A 12,110-nucleotide genomic window follows, 5' to 3' on the forward strand; every position below is an offset into this window, starting at 1 on the left:
TCAGTTTTGGGTGTGCACGGTAGCACAGTGGTTATTACTATGCCTTCACAGTGCTACGGTCGCAGGTTCAATTCCCGGTTTGGGTCACTCTCTGTGTGGAGTCTGCACGTTCTCCCCGTGTCTGCGTGGGTTTGCTCTGGTTTCCTCCCACAAGTCTCGCAAGGCGTGCTTGTTAGGTAATGTTGACATTCTGAATTCTCCCTCTGTGTATCCGAACAGGCGACGGAATGTGGCGACTAGGGGATTTTCACAGTAACTACATCGCAGTGTTAATGTAAGCCTACGTGTGACACTAATAAAGATTATTATTATTTTATTAAGGGGGTTCGGATGACCCACATGAGGCAGTTTTGACCCGCCTGCAGTTTAGAAAGTTCCTAGACCATGTACCTGGCAACTATGCCAAGTTCGTTTTTAATGGAATTCCCGTGGTGGTGATGTGCTGAACAGTCGCACGAAAGGTGGCTCTCCTCAGGAAACTTTAGCTTTGGCCCTTTGGAACCTAGAAATCGACCACTAAACTGACAAACAAAACCCCTCTACCCTCACCCCACACCAAATGACAGCCATCCAAGAGAAAAATGCCCTCAGATCCGCCAAGGAACGGGAAAGACAGCAGGAGTGTTAAGAGCCAGGAGAGAAGGTCACAGCCGGAGGACACGATGAGTGAGGAAGAACAGAGCACGGCAAACCGGGAGGGATCGGCGACCCGACCACCGGCACCGACCCAGCCACTAAACCCCTAGCACTTAAAGCCGAGGGACTCCTTCAAAGAGGACCCCGTGGAGATTGTGAAGGCGTCCACAGAGATCGCCTTGAGCCCCTGCAAAGAATCCCAGAGAACGACGGAGAGACGGTTGGAAACCCAGGAAGTGACGTTGAGGGAACGGGAGCGAGCTGCAGCTGGCCGGGCTGACCCGATCGGCGCACGAGGGATGGAGGTGGGCAAGTTTAGTGGTGGCCCTGGGAACGCTCAAAGGGAAGGCCGAGGACCAGGAGAACAGATCCCGCTGCCAGAATTTGAGATCATTGGGCTGCCTGAGGTACAGAGGGCAGGAAGCCAACGGACCATGTCGCATGGATGCTGGGGAAATTGGTCAAGGGGGGAAAAGCTTCCCCAAATCCCCGGAAGTGGACAGAACCCACAGATCACTCAGGTAAAGGCCCAAATCAGGGGAACTACCAACAGCAATCATCGCAAAGCCCTGCAGGTACCAGGATAAGGAGAGGATCATTAGGTCCTGTAAATGAGAGGGTCAGGCGATCCGTATATACCAGTACACTGGGGCCGACCTAGCCAAAAGCCAGGCTGAGTTCAACGGAGCCAAGCCAGTCCTATTTAAGAACAAAGTACGTTTCGGGATACTTTACTGGCAAAACTGTGGGTAACTTATTTTTTAATTAAAAAAAATAAATTTAGAGTACCCAATTCTTCTTTTCCAATTAAGGGGCAATTTAGTGTGGCCAATCCACCTGGCCTGCACATCTTCGGGTTGTGGGGGGTGAAACCCACGCAGACACGGGGAGAATGTGCAAACTCCACACGGACAGTGACCCGGGGCCGGGATTGAACCAAGATCCGCAGCACCATGAAGCAGCAGTGCTAACCACTGCACCACCGTGCCGCTCTGACTGTGGGGAACTTATAACAACAGGGAGTTCTACTTCAACATGTTGGATGAGGCGGAGGAATTCATCAGGATAAATGGGCTGGGAAGACAGCAGTACTGGGCATAAAGAGACCACAAAATACGTTGTCTGTCTTTTCATGCCTGCCTTTTCTCCAGTATCTGTCCACTGGAACGACCAACCATGTGCCTCAGGGGAGGGGGAAGACAAAGAGACACCGAAGCAGGGAGGAGAGGAACAAAATGGGCCAAAGATAGGAGGAAAAGCTCCCAGGAGGGGAGCCACTGGGTGAGCGAGTATGCAAGCACAGGGAGGTAAGAGGAGAGGGAGGGCAGCGTTGCAGCTCCCGAGAGGGAGGGAGCGCTGGAGAAGGGGGGTGGGTAAATAGCAGGGAGGGAAGAAGTGTGGTAGAGATCAAGGGAGTGAAAGCACGGGATGGGAAACTCACAGAGGCACGGGAGGGGGGGAGGATGAGGGCAACGGGACTCAGTGGAGGGGGAGGGGAGGGTGGACCGGGGATAGATGGGGGAAGGGAGGCGGGGGGGGGGGAGTAAAATGCTGGTACAACAGGTCTCACATGGGGACAGTCAGAACAAATAAGACAACGGTGGCCATCTTGGGTGGCCATCTTGGGTGGCCCATGGACAAAGGGAAACCGTGGTGTACTGGGCCACATCCACATGGTGAGTATGGCTGACCCCACAGGAGGGTTTGGGACAGAATCCCCCATCCCCAATCAGGATAGTCATCCGGAATGTCATGGGACTCAACAGCCCAGTGAAGAGATCCAGAGTCTTCGCCCATCTGAAAAGACTGAAGGCCGACATAGTCTTCCTCCAAGAGGCACACCTGAAGGAGAAGGACCGACTGCGGGTAAGGAAGGGATGGATAGGGCAGACCTACCAAGCATGTTACCAGATGAGAGCTGTGTGTTTCCATATTTTCAATAAGAAACTTTATAGCGAGGAAGACAGTGACAGATCCGAGGTATGTTATGACTAGTGGTGTACTGGAAGGGGCATCAGTGGTACTTGTGAAACTGTATGCCCCCAACTGGGATGACACAGACGTGATAAAAAAGACCATCCCCGACCTAGACTCCCACCCACTCATCATGGAGATAGGGTGGCGGGACAGATGGGGAGAACCCACAGATGAACAAGTCCAGCCCCAAATCAATGAAGCAGTCGGTCTTGGCGGGAGAACTGAACACCTCTATGGAGCAAACATGTGGGGTGGGGGGGCCATGAAGATCCACACGCCCGAGGGAGTTCTGCTTCCTCTTCCCAAGTCCACAAGATATACTCTCGCATTGACTTCTTTGTAGTAGAGAAATCGGTGCTTCCAGGGATAGTATCATAGAATCATAGAATTTACAGTGTAGAAGGAGGCCATTCGGCCCATCGAGTCTGCACCGGCTCTTGAAAAGAGCACCCCACTCAAGCACACACCTCCTCCACCCCATCCCCTTAACCCAGTAACCCCAATTAACCTTTCTGGACGCTAAGGGCAATTTAGCATGGCCAATCCACCTAACCCGCACATCTTTGGACTGTGGGAGGAAACCGGAGCACCCGGAGGAAACCGACGCACACACGGGGAGAACGTGCAGACTCCACACAGACAGTGACCCAAGCCCGGGAATGAAACCTGGTACCCTGGAGCTGTGAAGCAACTGTGCTAGCCACTATGCTACCGTGCTGCCATAGTAGGGGCGGGATGTTCCACGATAGTAATCCCCGGCCAACACTCCACACTACATGGAGTGAGGGTGGCGATGGGCCAAGCCCAATGCCCCCCTGGGGGCTGGACACCCTCGTCTGTGAGAAAATGTCACAAGCCATCGAGGGATAAGTAACCTGCAACCAGAATGGTGCTTTGGGACAGAAAGGAGAGGGCGGCCAGACGGCAGTTGGTCGAGTCCAGACTGGATGTGGATCGATGGGACTCTACAGCCCCAACCGTGGAACTACTGGCAGAGAGGACAAAATTACAAATGGACTTTGACCTGCTCTCCACTGGGAAAGCAGTGAACCAGCTATGCCAGCCAGGGGGGTCCTTTTATGATAATGGTGACAACGCCAGCCGCCTGCTGGCTCGCAGCTGACAAAGCAGGCAGACATGAGGGAAATAGCGCAGGTGAAAGATAAAAACAGCAGGCTAGTCACAGTGCCAGACCAGATCAACAAGGCCTTCGCGACCTATTACCGGCAGCTGTACACCTCTGAACCCCAGGCGGGGACTTGAAGATGAAACAGTTTCTCGAAGGAATGGACATACCAGTCATGGGGTAGGAAAAAAAACAGGGACTGGAAGCACCACTAGAACTGGGGGAGGTCATGGAGAGTATCAACTCCATGCAGTCGGGGAAGGCACCAGGTCCGGACAGATTCTCAGTGGACTTCTATAAGAAATTTGCGGCAGCACTGGCCCTGCACACTACAGAGAGGAGCCCAGCCACCCACACTGGCCTAAGCCTCAATATCGCTGGTCCCCAAAAAGGACAAAGACCCGACAGAGTGCGGGTCATACAGACCCATCTCACTCCTAAACACTGACGCCAAGGTCGTGGCGAAGGCCCTGGCAAGGTGACTGGAAAGTTACGTGTCAGAGATAGTTGCAGAGGATCAAACAGGCTTTGTCAAGGGCAGACAACTCACAGCGAACATCAGATGCCTGGTGAACATGATCATGAACTTACCCGGGGAAGAGACATCAGAAAAGATTGTCATGATATGCACTCATGTACATTATGAGATACAGACAGGCAGTGACAGACGCCCAGTACAGCCAATCAACACACAGGACAGAACACAACCAATCACCAGGCAGAACACTAGAGGGTGGTCTCCCACTATAAAACACACGAGGCATCAGCACTCTGCCTCTTTCCACTGGTGACAACTGTAGTGACAGTCAGGGTGTATATATCAGTTAGCACCTTCCAAACGTGGCTCAGAGCTAGTCTGGTCTAGGTAGTTATAACAAGCAAGCTTAGATTAGTAGAGTGTCAAACCCACAGCGAACTGTGTGCACTGCTTAACAAGTTCAATAAAGCGTATTGAACCAACGTCACAGTTTGGAGTCGACTTTCCAGTACAACCGCATCCAGTTGCAGTCCGTGTTACCCCAGGGTGAATAACACGACATGGTACCAGTAGTCTACTTTCTCTAAGTGGCTTACCTCGAGTGATTCCGTGACGACCAGCAAGTGCCTTCCAGCGGCATTGAGAAGATCCAGGCCCCTCCACATCTACGGATCTCCGGCAATCTCGGCGCCAACTGGCGGGTCTTCAAGCAAAGGTTCCTTCTCTACATTGAGGCCTCAGGCCTCGAGGATGCGTCCGATGCCAGAAAAATCACGCTGCTCCTATCAACTGCGGGGGACCAAGCCATCCAGATTTTTAACTCGCTTAATTTTACCGACGGCCAGGACAAGACCAAATTCAAGACCGTTTTAGAGAAGTTTGACAATCACTGTGAAGTCGAAACAAACGAGAGATTTGAGTGCTATATATTCCAGCAACACCTTCAGGGTAAGGATGAACCTTTCCAATCCTTTCTAACTTATCTCCATATATTAGCGCAGTCCTGCAATTATGGTGACACCGCTGATTCCATCATCAGGGCTCAGATCGTGTTTGTGGTGCACTCCGATTCCTTGCGGGAGCAACTTCTCAAAATTAAGCACATGACCATGCCATTCGCAATCGAGACGTGTATAGTGCATGAGCATGCGAGAAATCAGTACTCCCGTCTCAAATCGTCAGAATACGAAAAACTTGCCTCCCATGAGACAGAGATTGTACAGGCCATCGCCCGGATGCAGCGCCTCAGTATCGATGATAGTGGCCATTTTGCGCGCTTTTCCCGGGGCACCACGCATGCACAACACGAACGGGAGAACGAAGTGGCCGAAAACCAAACTGCGCAGGTGCGAACATCGGCTGACCGCACTACACATGTGCGACAACGCACGGAGCGTAACGACGTCAACGTCATGACGTGCTCGAACTGCGGCACCGCCCACTTAAAGCAGCAATGCCCTGCAAAAGGCAGGCGATGTTCAAGTTGCGGGAAGCCTGGACATTATGCAACCTTGTGCAGGTCTGCACCACCAGCCAAGGGCCAGCGATCCCAATTTCAATGCAAGTGTGTTCGATGTGTACAGCAAGGTTTACTGGATTCTGATCCTGGTAGCACTACAGATCCAGAGGACGACTGTCTGGAGTCCCCATATCGTGTGGGCATCATCACTACATGTGAGTATGCCTCTTCAAATTCAGCAAGACGCCTATCCTCAATGTGGATTCTGCGGACGAATGGCTTGCTGTCATATATGTAAATCAATGCAGTTTTACAGTTCAAGCTGGACACTGGTGCTTCTGCCAATCTCATCTCTCAAGCTGATTTTGACCACATTAAAAACAACCCAAAATTCTTCCGCCAGCCTGCCAGCTCCTCGATTATAATGGCAATGCCATAACTGCACTAGGATCGTGTCATCTATTCGTCTCCAAAAAGACCATCAATGCCACACTGCGATTTGAAATCATCAAGCCTGATAAGGCATCCCTGCTTGGTGCCCATGCATGCCAGCTACTCAACCTCGTAGAGCGAGTCCATGCCATGTCTTTTTTCAATGTGGATCTTCAGACTGACATTGATGACATCCTTGTTCAATATCCGGATGTGTTTGATGGCATGGGTACTCTGCCATACTGCTACAAGATCCTACTCAGGCCTGATGCCACGCCTGTAATCCATGCACCACGCCGGGTTCCTCTGAAGGAACGTTTAAAGGCACAGCTACAGGAGCTCCAAGACCAGGGCATCATCTCCAAAGTGACGGAACCGACTGACTGGGTCAGCTCGATGGTCTGTGTGAAGAAGCCCTCAGGAGAGTTGCGGATATGCATAGATCCCAAAGATCTTAACCAAAACATAATACGGGAACACTACCCGATCCCGAAGCGGGAGGAACTGACCAGTGAGATGGCACACGCCAAATTCTTCGCGAAGCTAGATTCATTGCGTGGTTTCTGGCAGATACAACTGGACGAGTCCAGCAGGAAGCTCTGCATGTTCAACACATCATTTGGCAGGTACTGTTATAACCATATGCTGTTCAGCATTATCTCAGCCTCTGAAATCTTCCACAGGATCATGGAGCAGATGATGGAGGGCATTGAGAGTGTGCGTGTATACGTAGATGATGTAATCATATGGTCCACAACCCCCCGAGGAACACCTATCTCGTCTCAAACAAGTCTTTTGACGTGTCCATGCAAACGGCCTCAAGCTGAACAAGGCCAAGTGCTCCTTTGGCATGTCATCCAAATGACCAGATATCTCAGCAGGGTGTGTGACCAGATTCAGACAAGGTCAAGGCCATTAACGCCATGAAGACCCCGGAAGACAAAAAGGCGGTACTACGCTTCCTCGGAATGGTGAATTTCTTGGGAAATTTCATTCCCAACATGGCCTCACACACCATGGCTCTCAGGCATCTGGTGAAGAAGTCCACTGCATTCCAGTGGCTATCCACACATCAAGCAGAGTGGCTCGAGCTCAAAGCAAAGCTCACCACTGCTACGGTACTAGTGATTTTTGAACCGGACAGGGAAACAAAAATCTCCCCGGACGCAAACCAGGACGGCATTGGTGCAATGCTCATCCAGAGGGATGACTCCTCGTCCTGGGCTCCAGTTGCTTATGCGTCAAGGGCCATGACTCCTACTGAACAAAGGTACGCCCAGATAGAAAAAGAGTGCCTGGGCCTCCTAACCTGCATTGTAAAGTTCCATGACTACGTCTACGGTCTACCAGCCTTCACAGTGGAGACAGACCACAGACCCTTGGTCCATATCATTCATAAGGACTTGAATGACATGACGCCCATGCTTCAGCGCATTCTCCTTCGACTCCGAAGGTACGATTTTGAGTTAGGATACACACCAGGCAAGGAGCTGATAATTGCGGATGCCCTGTCCTGCTCCATCACCTCGCCCTGTGATCAGTTTAACTTCATCCGGCAGATTGAGGCACAGATGCAGCTGTGTGCCAGCAACCTCCCGGCCTCAGATGAAAGAGTGATCAGCATTCGTGAAGAGACTGCCACAGACCCTCTTCTGCAGCGTTAATGCACCACCTCGCAAATGGCTGGCAAAAAGGGCAATGCCCTCAGTTCTTTAATGTGAAGGACGACCTGACAGTCGTCGAGGGGATCCTCCTCAAGCTAGATCGTATCGTTATTCCTCCCAGTCTGCAGAGCTTAGTGCTCAAACAAATCCACGAGGGACACCTAGGTGTCGAAAAGTGTAGACGCAGGGCCCGGCAGGCTGTCTATTGGCCTGGAATAAGCCAGGACATATCCAACATGGTCCTCAATTGTGTGACCTGCCAGCGTTTCCAGCCTGCTCAAACAAAAGAAACACTCCAGCAACCCGAGATCGTGACCTCTCCGTGGTCCAAGGTGGGATCGACCTTTTTCACGCCAATGGGCGTGACTATGTGCTCATCATAGACTACTTCTCGAATTACCTGGAAGTTGTGAAGCTGTCAGACCTCACATCAAGGACAGTCATCACGGCCTGCAAGGAGACATTTGCCAGACATGGTATTCCACTCACTGTCATGAGTGACAATGGTCCCTGCTTCCACAGCCAAGAGTGGTCCAATTTCGCCAAGTTGTACCAATGAACCACATTACCTCAAGCCCACACTACCCGCAGTCCAATGGGAAGGTCGAGAAAGGGGTCCATATAGTGAAGCAACTGCTCTGCAAGGCTGCGGACTCTGCTTCTGACTTCAACCTTGTGCTGTTGGCGTACAGGGCAACCCCTCAGTCCACCGGTATGTCTCCGGCTCAACTCCTCATGAATAGAGACCTGCGGACGACTGTTCCAGCCATACCTTACCAGACCTTGATCACCTCCCAGTGCTGCAAAAGGTGCAGCAACTCAGGAACCGGCAAAAGCTGACGTACGATGCTCATGCTACCGATTTGCCTGTGCTATCTCCGGAAGATGCTGTTCGGATCAAGCTACCTGATGGAGGCTGGTCAGCTCCAGCTGTTGTTGTTCGACAGGCTGCTCCCAGATCGTTTGTAGTTCGTATGGCTGATGGCTCCATTGTCAGGCACAACAGAAGGGCACTGCGCAAAGTTGCCTGCCCACCACCAGATCTTACTTTTCCAGATGTTGTTATGCCTCCTCCGGACACCTCGCACCACAAAGCCACCAATCTGGCAGCAATCCCGTCGTCCTCACCTCCACCTCTCAGGCGGTCGACAAGGATCTGACGCAAGCCCCAAAGATTGGACTTATAGACATTTATCTTGTAAATTTTGTTCTGTATCTGCACGCTGGACACCTCTCATGTATATATTTATCCACTCACCATTTACTATAAATAGTCATACATGTAAATACAGTCGCATATGCTCCAAGCAACCAACATTCTTTTTTTTAAAAGGGGGGAATTGTCATGATATGCACTCATGTACATAATGAGATACAGACAGGCAGTGACAGACGCCCAGTACAGCCAATCCACACACAGGACAGAACACAATCAATCACCAGGCAGAACACTAGAGGGTGATCTCCCACTATAAAACACACGAGGCATCAGCACTCTGCCTCTTTCCACTGGTGCCAACTGTAGTGACAGTCAGGGTGTATATATCAGTTAGCACCTTCTATACGTGGCTCAGAGCTAGTCTGGTCTAGTTCGTTATAACAAGCACGCTTAGGTTAGTAGAGTGTTAAACCCACAGCGAATTGTGTGCACTGCTTAACAAGTTCAATAAAGTGTATTGAACCAACATCACAGTTTGGAGTCTACTTTCAAGTACAACTGCATCCAGTTGCAGTCCATGTTACCCCAGGGTGAATAACACAACAGTGATAATCTCCCTCGATGCAGAGAAGGCCTTCAAAAGAGTCGAATGGAAGTACTTCCTGGAGGTACTAGAACAGTTTAGGTTTGGACCAGGATTCATCTCCAGGGTGAATCTGCTGTACAGCGCTCCCATGGCGTGTGTACGGACAAACACCACCAACTCTGGATATTTCCGGCTGCACTAAGGCACAAAGCAGGGATCCCCATTCTATTTTCCCAGGCACTCAAGCCACTGGCCATTGCCCTCAAATCGAGAAAGGGGTGGAAAGGCATCCAGAGGGGAGACAGAGAGGGAGGCAGTGGCGATGGGGTCTTATCGCTGGACTAATAATCCAGAGACCCAGAGTCACAATCTGGGAACCCGGTTTTGAATCCCGCCATGGCACATTGTGAAATTTGAATTCAATAAAAAATCTGGTTTTAAAAGTCTAATGATGACCATGAAACCATTGCCGATTGTCGTAAAAACCCTTCTGATGCACTAATGTCCTTAAGGAAGGAAATCTGCCACCCTTATCTGGTCTGGTCTACATGTAACTCCAGACCCACAACAATATGGTTGACTTTTAATTGCCCCCTCAAGGGCAATTAGATGCTGGTCCAGCCAGCGACATTCACATCCCATGATTGAATAAAGAAAAAAAGAAAGATAATCTGCTCCTCTATATCTCGAACCCCCTAGCTAGCATGGGAAGAATAATGGAGCTCCTAAAGAAATTTGGAGCCTTCTCGGGCTGCAAACTCAATCTGAATAAGAGAAAAACATTCCTCTTAAATCCACAGGGTGGGGGGGAGAACCAGAGTGGGGAAAATGCCGTTCAAGCTGGACCACGACTGGACACTGATCCACAATGGAACCTGTCGAGCATGATAGAAGAGGTAAAGAGGGGCCGGGAAAGGTGGAATGCACTCCCGCTTTCCCTGGCGGGGAGAGTACAGATGATCAAAATGAACGTACTGCCAAGGCTCCTCTTCCTGTTCAGATCCGTACGGAACTTCATCCCCAAGGAACATCCAGTTAGCACCACAGAGCGAATATGGGGCTGGGTCAAAGACCCGGTGCTGACTGGGTACAAATAGAGGAGAGCTCCTGCACAGGGACATCTCTCTGATCACGGGCTACAACCCGCACTCCCATCCAGCACAGCCAAGTACTCAAAAAAACCCAGTGGTAGTGACCACGCTCAGAGCATGGAACCAACTCAGACATCACTACGGTCTAGTGGCAATGTCCGCCATGTCCCCCATCTGCATGAACCCTAAATCCACTCCGGCAACACTGGAAGCCTCCTTCAAAAGCTGCAGACAAGACGAGGGGGACACTGACAGTAGTGGACCTATTCGTAGATGCCAGGATAGCGATTTTGAGGGAACGTACAGACCAACTACAGCTCCCAAAAGGGAGCAATACATGCAACTGCAAGAAGACAACAACGTTCCCCTGACGACCAGGATGCTCCCTGTTGTACAGACTTCTGACCACGGGTGAACTAGGACATGGAACTGCTCCAACATGTATGGACAAATATTGGAGGAAACAAAGTCATCACTGGACGAGGCAAGGGAAAAATAGGGAGAAGAACTAAGAATGGAAATACTCTGGATCGAGGCACTGCACAGGGCAAACTTCAACACCTCATGCACAGGACTGAGCCTAGTGCAGCTAAAGAAAGTGCACAGGGCCCACTTGACCAGAACACACATGAGCAGGTTCTTCCTGGAGGTGGAGGACAAATGCGAACGCTGTCAGGGAGGCCTGACCAACCATGCCCACAAGTTCTATTCTTGTCCCAGTCTTGTGGTACTAGACAACCTTTTTCAGGGCCATGTCCAAGATTGTGGGGGTGAGCGTGGAGCCGTGCCCAAAAGTAGCTGTCTTTGGGTATCAGAACAGCCAGAGCTCTTTACGGGAGGGGCAACGCCCTAGCCTTTGCCTCCCTGATCGCCCGCCAGTGAATCCTGCTCGGCTGGAGATCAGCGCCACCTAAGGCTGGTTGTCCGACCTAGCCGACTTTCTTAAATTGGAAAAAATAAAATTCACCATCAGAGGATCAAAAGGGAGCTTCCAGAATACCTGGAAGCAATTCACCAACTTGTTCGAGGACCTGTTTATAGCCAACAATCAATAAGGGACGCGGGTGGGAGGACGGGGGCGGGACTGAAACAGATAAAGAAGGAAAAGTAGAGAGGGGGGAGGGGGAGAAAAGGGGAGGGGGAACAGGGGGAAGGGAGCTTGGGGGAGCAAGTGGGTGGGGGAGGAGAAAGAATCAGAGAAGGGGGATGGGAGGAAACAACCTAGAACACTGGGCTGCAGGACCATACGGGCATCGGAGAGGGGAGAAAAGCCCAGAAAGGATGTCCAAAACAACAACTAGAAGATCACACCTGGGTGACCATTTTAATACCAGGGAGCCACACATAAATAGCAAAACAGGTGACTGGGCACCCAACACCGGGGGCCTAAAGCAAACAGGCTCCCCAAACCTGTACATATGTTTTGAAAAGCAAAGTACTACTGATGCTGGAATCTGAAACAAAAACAGAAAACACTAGACAATCTCAGCAGGTCCAATAGC

This window comes from Scyliorhinus torazame, chromosome 19 (genome assembly GCF_047496885.1).
Source record: "Scyliorhinus torazame isolate Kashiwa2021f chromosome 19, sScyTor2.1, whole genome shotgun sequence".
NCBI lineage: Eukaryota > Metazoa > Chordata > Chondrichthyes > Carcharhiniformes > Scyliorhinidae > Scyliorhinus > Scyliorhinus torazame.